The sequence below is a fragment of the Oreochromis aureus genome, linkage group 9 (genome assembly GCF_013358895.1).
Source record: "Oreochromis aureus strain Israel breed Guangdong linkage group 9, ZZ_aureus, whole genome shotgun sequence".
Classification (NCBI taxonomy): Eukaryota; Metazoa; Chordata; class Actinopteri; order Cichliformes; family Cichlidae; genus Oreochromis; species Oreochromis aureus.
Window position 1 is genome coordinate 21,222,993 of NC_052950.1, and position 12,826 is coordinate 21,235,818.

Sequence of the window (12,826 nt, forward strand, 5' to 3'; positions counted from 1 at the left end):
TGATCTATGGGAATATAACAGTAAATACTAAATGTTAAACATTATTGTGCAGCACGTGAGATCGACAGCGCACAAGTGTGCTTTAAGGTAGGAGCCAAAAAGGGTGTTGTTTGTGTGTGTGAGCACCCGTGTGTACACCTGTGAGCATGAACACGCTTGTTTTTAAAAGGTTCCTTCATGTAAAGATCTGTTAGAGGGTGTGGGGAGCCACAGCCCCGTCCTCCAGGGCATGAAGCAGGTATGGAGGAGATCAAAACTCCAGACATCCAGAGGCCCTCAGAACACAAGAGACCAAGGAAGACCAACGGAGGGGCAGCTGCGTCACTATCCCAGAAGAGCTGATGAGGGGTCACTCAGCAGCCGCGGAGCATAAGCCGGGGGGGTTGCAGTGACGTGCCCGGGAGCTCCGCTGGCAGCTGGCTGTGCCAGAGTGACGAGCTCCAGGCCGAGAGGCCGAGGGCACCCCACCCCCCGAAGTGGCCCGAGCGAGCCCCAGGCTCCAGGCCCCGATAAGCAGCCACCAAGGAGTGAGCCAGTGTGTACCTGGACGCCCATCCCCGGACACAAAGAACCACCAACGCACCGATGTCTGAGGGCGTCTGCCACTGGCAGGGGAAGTGGTGGGGGGAGATAGGCCTCCATACCTTGGAGGGCCTGAGATGTCCCCAGAGAGGTGGCGTCTGATACCCGACCTGACATATGGACACAGACATACAGGCACACACAGATACAAACATCCATTCCCACCCTCATGCTGTCATAAGCAATTACTCAAAACTCACCCAACGTGGAGACAGACATAAAGAGACACTGTACACACAATCACACTCCCCAAGCGTACTCTAAGCCCCGGGTCTAGGTACCCTTGCCCCTGGAGGGGGAAGCTGCACACAGACCCAGGTGGTGTTACCCTTTTCCCTGCAGTGGGGAGAAGCAGACCGCCCCGACTCCGCAGCAGCAGGGAGGCCCCACATTCCAGACCCCAGTCGGACGGCCAACTCCTCCTCCTAGCCCCCCCGCTCCAGCAGGCTGCAGAGAATGGGGGTGTAAGAAGACTCCAAACCTCCCTCCGCCCGCTCATATGTAGTGTTGATGCATGTGTGTTCTAAAGTGCCTTTAAAACCCAGGAGGGCATGGAGCTACCTGCCAGAGAGCAGCAGGTAAGCGCATAGCCCCTCCTGATAGCCCTCAATGTCTACGTGTATTTAAAATTGAGAGGTGGGCAACGACGCCAGGGGTGAGGTGTACACCCTGATGGTAATTTGGAGTCTGTGTAGCGTGCCCATCCCCAAGATCCTATATGTATGTGTTATGAGAGTGTGAGTAATGTGAATGTCTAAGTTGTGGGATAAAATTGAGGCACAGGCAGCCAGAAGGGGACAGAGGGGGGGGATGCCTCCCCTGCACCCTGGTGACACACCTTTACCCCAAGGCCCTGCATGTGTGGGTGATTGTGGTGGAGCGGGAAGACGGAGGCAGCTGGAGATGGGGAGGGAAGGAAGGGAGGGGCAAGTGACCCCTCCCTGGGGCCAGCTCCCCTGCTGACCCCAGTAGGCACCCCCATGCTCTGCAACCCGCCAAGGAAAGGGGGCCCAGGCCCATCCGGACTGGGGCCCAGTACAGCAGCGCCGCCCGGCCCCACAGAGCCCGGGACAGCCCACCCGACCCCACCACAGAGAAAACTGCACCCACCCCGTCATCCACTCATCTTCCAGACTACACGACACAATAGACGCCCAGGCTGAGATCTTCCTCCACCTCTCCTGTATCTCCCCCTCCTGCAGAGTGAGTTCCTGAAGAGAGGAGAGCTCCTGCAAGATGTAACAACCTCCCCCCACCAGTCGAAGAGCCCCCCAGGTGGCTCGATGCACTGGCAGCACCCTGCGCCAGGGCTGGGCCCCCATACACCCACTCGCCCACAACCCCGGCAACACACCAACCAGGACCCAAGCCCCCGAGGCCCAGCCAGGGCCCGAGCCCAGAGACGGAGCACCCCCACAACCCCACGCCCGTCCCGGACCCACCCCGGGGCAGCCAGGCTACCAGGTCGGTAACCCACGTCCGTCAGCACAGACCCTCCCCTAGCCCCGCTGCATGCAGCCACGAGGAAACCGTCACCTAAGAGCCAAAGCTGAGGAGGGCTTTGATGTCCTTAGTCACCCACGGCTTGTTATTTGGGTAACAATGAACAGTCTGAGCTGGAACAATGGAGTCGGTGCAGAAAGTTATGTAGTCTGTGATACACTCAGTAAGCCCATTGATGTCCTTGGCGTGAGGCTCACAGAGTGTTTCCCAGTCGGTCACCTCGAAATAGCCCTGTAGTTCCGCTAAGGCCTCCTCTGACCACCTCCTAATTCTCCTCGTGGTCACAGGTTCCCTCCTCACAATTGGCACATAGCGTGGGGTGAGGTGAATCAGGTTATGATCAGACCTACCAAGTGGGGGGAGGGAGGAGGAGCTGTATGCATCCTTAACATTAGCATACAGTAGGTCTAAAATTTTCTCTCCCCTGGTGGGACAGTCCACATATTGTCTGAATATTGGTAGCGTATTGTCCAGTGATACATGGTTGAAGTCACCTGAGATCACAATAAAGGCACTCGGGTGCTGAGTCTGTAACCGGACTATGGCAGAGTGGATAGTGTCACATGCAGCTGTGGGGTTAGCGGAGGAACATAAACAGCCACCAAGATGACATGAGTAAATTCCCTGGGTAAATAATATGGCCTGAGTCCTACAGCACACAGTTCAATGTCCGGGCAACAAATCCTTTCTTTGATTGTTATGTTGGCAGGGTTACACCACCGGTTGTTAACTAAAACAGCAAGCCCACCTCCTTTCCGCTTACCGCTAGCAATGCTGTCCCTGTCCGCCCGAACAGTGTGGAAGCCTTCCACGGAAGATTTCTCGTCGGGAATGTCCTGGTGCATCCATGATTCAGTGAAACACGTCAGGCTACACTCTCGGTATTCCCTCTGACTCCATACCAGTGCTGAGAGCTTGTCGATTTTATTCGATAACGATCACACATTTCCCATTACGATAGACGGCAGACACGGTTTATACCTCCTCCTCGCTTCGAGCCTCCGCTGTCTCACCGTCTCATTCTTTCTTCTCTTCTGTCCTTGACCTCTGCATCCCCGATGTGTTTTTCTCCAAATTTCAGCTGGTACTTCTGCGGGTCTGGCCAGCGAGCCGGCCGGCATCAGGGCGATCAGCTGATCTCTGGAGTAAACATTCCGTGCATGTAGGAGATGTGCCGCGGTCCCGTTCCTTGATAAAAGTAATAGTTCCACGTCCACCAGAAGAACAAAAACTCTCTCAATCCACATGATTGAGTGAAAGATGATAAACGAATGAAAATACAAGTCAGAAAAAAAAGAATACGTAAGAAAACAGAGCTAAACTAAGAGAAAAAGCTAAGCTAAGAGAAAAGGCAGGAGCGACTGTAACAGGCTGCACGCTGGTTGGCGCATGCGCACTGAACTTTGATCAGATAAAAAAAAAAAAACCCTTCCACATACTTTAACATATTTAGATGGTAAATGTAATTTCATCTGTAGCCATAGCACTTTTTTTTAACCTGGTTTACTTTGTAAAGATAATAATATTTTGCATTTGTAATTTTAATGGAAGTAAATAAATTCACTGTCTCATCGTAAAGGAGATCTGCGTTCCGCTCCTTCCGCACTCCTGACATATGTTTTTCACATGAAGCCACAAGCGTATTAGCCAACAAAAAATGTTTCTGTGTTACATACCTATATCAGCGGTGATGCAGAAGACTTGAAGGACACAGAGGACCACAGCAAAATTAATGCAGGGCAATATTATCCTTGTATAGTTTGCAGTTACTGTTGGACGAGGCTGTAGCAGAGATTTCCCATCATGAGCAAAGGGGTCTGGTGTATGCAAAGGTGTGTGACATGGAGCCCAGAGTTTGTTGCAGGTAGTGGCAGGGCAGGTTTCTCGAGTGTGCTTCAGGAGGAGCTGCAGGGAAATCAGGGCACATCATTCGACGTACACAGTAGTGCTACACAGCCCCATGCAGCTCACAATGGTAACACACCTAATAATGATCAAAATGATCCTGCAGAGCCCGTGCATGTTCATAGTGCATCTGCTACTTTACCAATGAGCTCAGTCCACGTCATTGAGGTTTTCTCCTGCCGTGGGACATCCAGGAGCTGCAGTTGATGATAACCCCTGTCCCAACAGATCAGTTAATGGTGCTGAAACACAAAAGGAAGTTATAACACATATAATGATTGAAACCTACCATAGCACAGAGCGATCTATACCTCCAGGACTTATAGGTCCTCATTGTGCAGCTTCTGTCTTCCTTGAGGGTGTACCGTGTGAGTCCATCATGGACACCGGCTCACAAGTTACAACAGTGTCCGAGTGTTTCCATAACAACCATCTATCTCATTTACCTATACATCCAATTCATGCCCTTCTTGAAATCGAGGGGGCTGGTGGACAGCAGGTCCCCTATCTTGGCTACATAGAAGCGCGTGTCACTTTCCCGCTGTCCGTTCCTGGCAGGGAAGCGGAGCTAGTTGTGTTAGCACTTGTGGTGCCAGAGTGTCAGTTCAACAGCAGGACCCCCCTGTTGTTTGGTACCAATGTGTTATTACGACTCTATGAACAAGTACTTGAACGAGATTGTCCAGAGTTTGTTTGCAAACTCTTCTCTAGAGACTTTGCAGTGACCTTCCAGCATATTGTCTAGATCCATGACCTCAACAACCATGCACATCCTGTCAGGTTACATGGTGGAAATCCCATCACATCCCTGCAAAACAAAAGTACTCCATCACAGGTGATGCCAGTTTGAAACAGAACAGTCAGACCATATTTGTGCTTGAATCCAATGAACGTCACAGGTTGCCAGGTGGCGTGTTCCTTGAAGCTGCTCTGATGGACATTCCATTTAAGTCTAGCTGCAAGATCCCGGTCGTCCTGCATAATCTTAGTGACCATGACGTTACGCTGCAGCCAAAATGCATCATTGCTCAAATATGTGCAGCTCAGCAGGTCACACCACTTGTGCCAGTGCAAAGTGACTCTTGTCACAACCTCAAGTTCAATCTTGATGATTCACCAGTATCTGAACAATGGAAAAAATTTATCACCACCAAGCTTAGATCTATTCCAGAAGTCTTTGCTGTGGATGACGTGTCATATGGTGTTATGGCCGGTCTAGGGCAGTGTTAACCAGTGTTGGGTAAGTTACTTTAAATTAGTAACTTAGTTACATTACTAGTTACTTCTCTAAAAAAGTAACTCAGTTACTTCAAGTTACTCGTTACTTTCAAAGTAACTAGTTACTAGGGAAAGTAACTTTGGTTTTACTCAGAATTCTCTTGTTAATGTGTTGCTTCCGTAACTGGATACCCAGCAAGATTGTCAGTCTTCTAGCTTGCTTACTTGCCACAAGTGCACTGTGCCACCTACCAACAGAAAGGAAAAAATAATGTGCACATTTCCACGAGAGAAATCCCACGCCTGGACCGTCGTTGACCGCCGCCATGATTCTAGCCTGCTTTTTACATCCAACACAAAACTGCAGTCGTGGTGCTTTCGATTGTACTCAGAACTCGGAAATTCTGCCTTCTGAATAGGAAGATGTAGGTAACACCAGACTGCAGATGAGCTGCATACAAAGCTGGACTGGGACAAAAAAAATCGTCCCGGCATTTTGACTAGAGACCGCCCACCATTATAGGAAAACTCATAAAGCCTTTGAATGAAAATAAACGCTGTTGTGACAGTGATGTACACTGTTCTGATGGTATATATGTATCAATCTATCAATTGTTTGTTGTAAGACTCAGATAATTATTTCTTCAAAAGCGAGACATTTTAAATGAGAATAATAAAGAAAAGTATTTCCTTGTCCCCCCTTTCCCTGTTAATGCCCTACCTGGCCCCTGGCAACACTTTGCTAGACCCGCCCCTGCACAGTTACCAGCTGTCAGCTACTTAGAAAAGGATCCTGGTGTTATTTGTCTCTCAGAAACAGCTCATAACTTCCCTTCAACTCATCCATGTCACCTAAAAGGTAAACCTGTTTCTCCATCACCTGTTCAGCTCTGATGATTCAGTAAGGACATCTCCTGGTTTCATCTTCATGTTTCCTCTCACCAGATAACCAAACCGATATCATGACCAGCAGCTTTACAGCTGTGGCTCCAGCAAACATCAGCTGATACTAGAAATTAATATTAAATAAATTCTAACAACAGCTGATCAAGCTTAAACGTGCTGCTGTTGTTTAACGCGACATCCGCTGGTTTCTCTTTCTGGCGCAAAGTGGGCGATAAATAAACAAGAGAGAAAAGCCGATCAGCTGATCATTGATCAGTTTCGTGATTGAAGTAGAAACGGAGAGAATGAGAGAAGAAGAGGCAGCTGTGCAGCTTCAGCTTTGTGTCTTTTTCATTGTAGCTGAAGTCCGGGACAAACTGTGTTCCTTTTCACCTCAGTACGAAACGCATAATATTTTCTCTGAATACCAGACGATTCTGTTTTTTTACGGGACGGTTGGCAACTCTAATAATTAACCATATGAACAAAATAAAGTTCAACATCAGTAACATAGCACCCACCCAGCTGTATAGAAACTCCGTCATGCTAGCTAGCACGCAGTACGAAAATGTCAGCATACCGAAAATAAACTCCACCTAAACTTGGTTTATATCTGACCGATAGACTGCAGGTCATAACTTCTTACCTGAAGTTCAGTTCACCTGACACGCGGACCGACGGCCGCCTCGGTCTCTCCTCTTGCCTCCCTTTTCCTTCATCCACCTGCTGGCCTCCACCACTTGCTAATGTTATTGAATCTGTGGAAGCTCGCGATATCCACCACACACGAAGTAACGAGTAACGAGCCTATCTAAATCCCAGTAACGAGTAACGCGTTCCTGGTTTTGGTATAATAACTAGTTACCGTGCTCGTTACCACAATAATAACGTAGTTACTGTAACGCGTTACTTAATAACGCGTTAGTCCCAACACTGGTGTTAACCAACCACTGTGCTGCGGCACATAGGTGTGCCATGAGAGATCGTCAGGTGTGCTGTGGGAAATTATTTAATTTTAATTAATTGGTCCAAAAAATACAATTTAATAATTACTACAAGTAATAAAATCATTGTTGAGCATCTCTGCTTTCAATGCAGTGACTGGTAGAGTAATTACTCTTTCATGTCAGTGGGTGGCAGTGGGTAGCACAATATCACCTTGTTAAGACAATAGAGTGATGCGTGCAGTACGTGGCAGCTGCAAGACGTACAGCAAAGATGGATAAATATTTGAAAAGAAAAACTGCAGACTCCGAAATGGGCCCTGGACAAAATTCTAATCCAGAAGAGCCTATTACGAGTGGTGGTCAAAAGAAAGCAAAAACGGTGAGCTCGAGGCAATACAGCGAAAGTTATCTTTTTAAAACTGTATGAGAAGCTAAGCTATACAACAAGGAGAGATTGAGAATTTCCTTTTAGTTCTCAGTTTATTTGATATTGACAAAAGTTAGTCAATTTTGTCTGTTCTTCTGTAAAACAAACTAAGATTTATTTTTAGAATTAATATTTTGTTTCTAAGTGGAATTGACAATTTAGTAGTCTGTTTTGTTTGTTCTATTTTGAAACATAAACGCTTTAGCAGCTACCTTTTGTGTAGTTTGCAATATTTCCCTTTATCTGAAACTGAAGTCTCATGTTCCTTAAGTACATCTGCCCTGTTGAACTTATTATGGGAAATAAATATTTAAATCAAAACAAGCTGCTGATTATTTCACATTTTACTTGTGAGCAACAGCACTTTTAAATCTTACAAATATAGTTATTTGGCTTATATCGTGATATATATCGTTATCGCCTGAAATGAAAAAAACATATCGTGATATGAAAAAATCTTCTATCCCCCAGCTCTACCTGCTGCCAAGGAGTTCCCCATTCTGGCAAACAGAGCCATTTTGACATTGCTCCCATTTTCCACAACATATCTATGTGAGCAAAGCTTGTCGAGCATGGCTGCTATAAAAACTAAAAACAGAGAGAGATTAAGAGCTGTTGGGGAAGGACTTCGTGTATGCCTTTCTTCAATTTCTTCCAGAATATCATCTTTGTGTTCATCTAGACAGGCCCAGGTTTCACACTGAGTGAGTATAAAAAAAACTGAGAGACTAACTTGCTATTATATGTACTGTATTAGGCTACAATGTGTCATTTTGGAGCAAGTTTGGTTGGTGGTGTGCCACCGGATATTTTTAATCTATAAAATGTGCCACGACTCAAAAAAGGTTGAAAAACACTGGTCTAGGGGACTCGACCGCAACAAGAGGAATGATCCACCCCCAGTTCGACCCCAGGCAGCACATCACACCATCAGTTAAAATAAGGAATGGTTTATTTACAGACACGAAACAAAAAAAATGGGTTTCACAGGAGTCACTCAGGCTTCGGGGTGGACCCACACCAAAATAACAAACAAAAGGGAACTAACTCAGAGGAACGACTGCTTACCTAGCCCCAAAGAAACATAACCAAACAACAATCACTTACCTCCCTGACTAACTAAACATGAGAAAACTGTGCCCAACTGAAAAGGCGATCCACCCCTACTTCCTCCTAGATTCAGAAAGCAACACAGAGCATGTCGCAGCCCCAGCTGGTTGGGGTAAAACCGAGGATGGATGATTGCCGTCCTCAACCGTGCCGTCTTATATTCCGCCTCCAGAGTAGCATCCAATCTTGGCATACCTTCTTCGGGATCCACCACTCCTGGAGGAAAACCTGTGCACTCACATTTACATATCAGAACCCCAGCCCACGACGGCAGCCGTAACATATGGCCACACCACTGCAATGAAACATCACATCAGGTTACATGACGAGACTCCTTTTAAGGCAGTGGTTCCCAAACTTTTTTTGCCAGGCCCCGCTTTGTTTTACAAGAAAAATGTTCATTATGCTAGCAGTGTCCAAGCTTTCTTTTTTTTTATTTTCATACCGCGCCCCCCCCCCCTGCAATGGCTCTGCGCCCCCCCTAGGGGGCGGGCCCCACACTTTGGGAACCTCTGTTTTAAGGAGAGGCCAAGGCCTATTCATCCCAGTGACAGGGAGGCAGTTAAGCAACATCTTAAAGAACTGCTTGATGCAGGAATCATTAAAGAGTGACAGAGCCCTTTTGCATCCCCATAGTCCGAAATAAGAATGGCTCTATCAGGCTATGCATCGACTGCAGGAAGCTAAACGCTCGAACTATCAGATTGGATGGACCTGGTTATTACCAGGTTAAGATAGCTGACGAAGACAAGCATAAAACCACTTTCACATGTCCCCTAGGCTTCTTTGAATTCAATCGCATGCCTCAGAGTGTCATGAATGCGCCAAGCACCTTTCAGCGCCTTATGGTGTGTCGGTGATTTGCACCTCAGTGAGGTATTGGTATTTCTGGACGACTTGATCATCTTTTCAGACACATTGGAAGAACACGAAGCATGACTCATGAAGGTGCTGAACGGTCTTAAAGATTTTGGTCTAAAGCTTAAAGAAATGTAATTTCTTTAAAGCGTCGGTCAAGTATCTTGGTCATGTCATCAATGCATGAGGGGTTCATACTGACCCTGACAAGATATCTGCCTTGAGAGACTGGCCTGGTCATTCGAATAGGAAAGAGCTATAGTGTTTCTTAGGCTCCGCTGGGTATTATTGGCGGTTTGTCGAAGGATATTCCCAGATAGCCAAATCTCCCAATAGCTTGACAGGAGGCTACTATCCACCAAAGAAAAGAGGCAAAGTGTACAAGAGGGAGCGCCTCACGCCTCTTGTAAGCGCTAATGCACTGCTCAGTGAGGAGTGGACTCTCGAGTGTGAGAGTGCATTCAGAACTCTGATCGATAAACTGACGTCTGCGCCCATCCTTGCCTTTGCAAATCCACAACTACCATATGTTGTACATACTGACATTTGTCGTGAGGGGTTCGAGGCATCGCTCTATCAAGAGCAGGAGGGGAAGCTCAGAGTTGTCCTGTACCCCAGTCAGGTGTTTCCAGGAGCGACAGAAACTATCCCACGCACAAACTTGAATTCTTGGCTTTAAAATGGGCCGTTTCAGTGGTTACCTTTATGGGTCAAGTTTCACTGTACTTACCAACAACAACCTCCTCACATTCGTCTTGACATCTGCAAAGTTAGATGCTGCTGGACATCGCTGGTTAGCCACTCTATCTACTTACCAGTTTACCATCAAGTACAGAGCAGGACAGGCCAACCGCAATGCAGACGGGTTATCCCGGCGGCCTCAAGGTTTGCCTCTTGAGGATGAAGCTTTCACTAAAGAACGAGAGAGAATAGAGGATAAAACGGTTCATGGAAGCAGGAGATGACATGGATCATGAAGTGTTCTCTGCATTATGTCAACGTCATCTTCCGATGTTTAAAGATGAACATCACCCTCATTCAGAGCAACCTGTCATTGCGAAGTCTCTCGTTGTCGACCCCTCTGTAGTGCCTGAAGTTTTTGGTGAGGACACTTTACCATCCATGGCTAACTGACTGGTGTAATGCTCAGAATAATGATCTGTCTCTCTCACGTGTCATCACCCTTTTGAGGAGAGCAGTAAAACCCAGTTTCAGAGAGACAACCCTTGAATATCCTGATGTCAAACTTCTTCTCAGGGAGTGGAAAAAACTTGAACTCAGGGATTATGTCCTGTACAGGAAGTGGTGTGAGCGAGGGAATCTGATCTATCAGTTGGTCTTACCCAAACAGTTCAGAGAGAGAGCACTGCAAGGAGTGCATGATGTTGGCCATCTTGGTCCTGAGCGTGCACTTCAACTTGCTCGTGCCAGGTTCTACTGGCTGAGGATGGCCAGAGACATTGAGGAAAAGTGCAAAAAGTGCGAACGCTGTTTCAGGAGGAAGGCTGTGCCTCAGAAGGCCGCACCTTTGGAGAACATTTCTGCTACTTATCTCCTCGAACTTCTTTGTATGGATTATCTATCCCTTGAGCCAGATGATGACGGAGAGAGAGTTCTGGCCCGGGAGTTTCCGACAGACCAACGTGAGCGACCCCCAGAGGAGGAGCGGGAAGAAATTTGTGGGAGGCCACACACCTTTGGCAAACCTAGAGGAAATCACAACCTTAGTGGAGCAGAGCTTGGAAGACTCTCAGCGTGCTTTGAGGAACTACACAGATGGCAGAATGGGGAATGCGATGATGACCAGATCCCAAACGGCTCAAGGTCACGCATTTCCATTAGTTCAGGGAAATGGAGGAGTGAGGTATAAGCCACTAAACATAGAACATGTAAAGGCACTGGCGGATCAGATGCCCCCAGTGTCGGAGGGAGGTGCTATGTGGCTGCGACAGCTGGATAAGCTCACAACAGGTCAGCAACTATCCTCGGGGGACTTTAGAGCAGTGGCAGCTCGATGCATGATCATGAAACTAAAGATGAGGCAGGAAAACGAAAAAGATGAACTGAAGGAGCTGGAGAAGCAGCTTTTGAAGCTCCAGCTGGGGGCGGTGAGACAAAAGGTTAATTATAAAAAGAAAGGACTATGAAAGAGAAACGGATATCTGACAGCTGGCAACCAACCCATCAAACATGAGAAAGAAAAGAAACAGCTGGAGGGGGCACTCCAGGGTCCAACAGTGGTGGCAATCACATCAGTGGGAGCATGACATCCAGCTCACCAGTGGCCCAAGGGAACAACAGGGAAGACCAGGAAGCCAAGAGAGTGAAAAATTGCAAATGGTAAGTATGGGAAGCTAATGGGAAGGCCGACCGGAGCTCACTCAAGAGGCAATCGTAGAAGTTCAAAAGGGGGCCAGCCCCCAGGAAAAGACTACATGGAAACAAAGGGGAGCAATGAAAACAGAGAGTCTATGGAGGGGACCAGACAGGAGACCAGTGTTGCCGCCCATGATCAGGAAAGGAGCCCTGGAGGAAGCACATGGACTAGGGGATGTAGGGGTGGCACAGATGGAAAGGAACCTGTGCCATTGGTGGCATCCCTTCCTAAGAGACATGTTAAAGTTACACGTGAAGAATTGCATAACGTGCACCCAGTACAACCCATGACCTACTGTGAGGCTGGAGATGGGGGCTTTTGCCCTAAACACGAGACCTGGACAGGAAATCGTCATTAATTTCACAGACATGGTGATGCAGGTACGGGCTATAGGTTGGTATGTGTGGACACGTTCACTGGGTGGCCAGAAGCATGGGCCACTAAAAGGGAAGATGGTAGATCCGTCATCAAGTGTTTGATAAATAACTACATACCCAGGTATGGATTTCCTGAGAAGGTAAGATCAGACAACGGGACTCACTTCCAAAATGCTGATCTACAAAAGGTGGAAGCCATGCTAGGGATGCAACACAAATTTGGGACAATTTATCACCCACAGTCCCAAGGGAAGTTGGAGAAGATGAATCAAAATTACTCCCTACCTCCCTACAAATTTACTCCCTACGAACTGATGACAGGAAGACAGTTCCCAGGGCCACTGCAGAGTTCAGAAAGACGTGGAAACTTAGAAACGCAATTTAGGGAACTAAAAGCTCTTGTGTCTAGTTTCACTAAACAGGTTGGAGAGAGACGTAAGGCCCTTGAAGGAAGCACGCTGCCAGAGTCCCGGTGGATGTTGCTGAGGGTGATCAAGAGAAAGTGGGCCAAGGTGGACAGGACCATTCGAGGTGGTGGAAAGGACCTCCCATGCTGTGCGGCTGAAGGGCAAAGGAGAAACGTGGTATCACTGGATAACCTGTCTCAGAATCCTATAACCATGTCCATAGGAGGCTG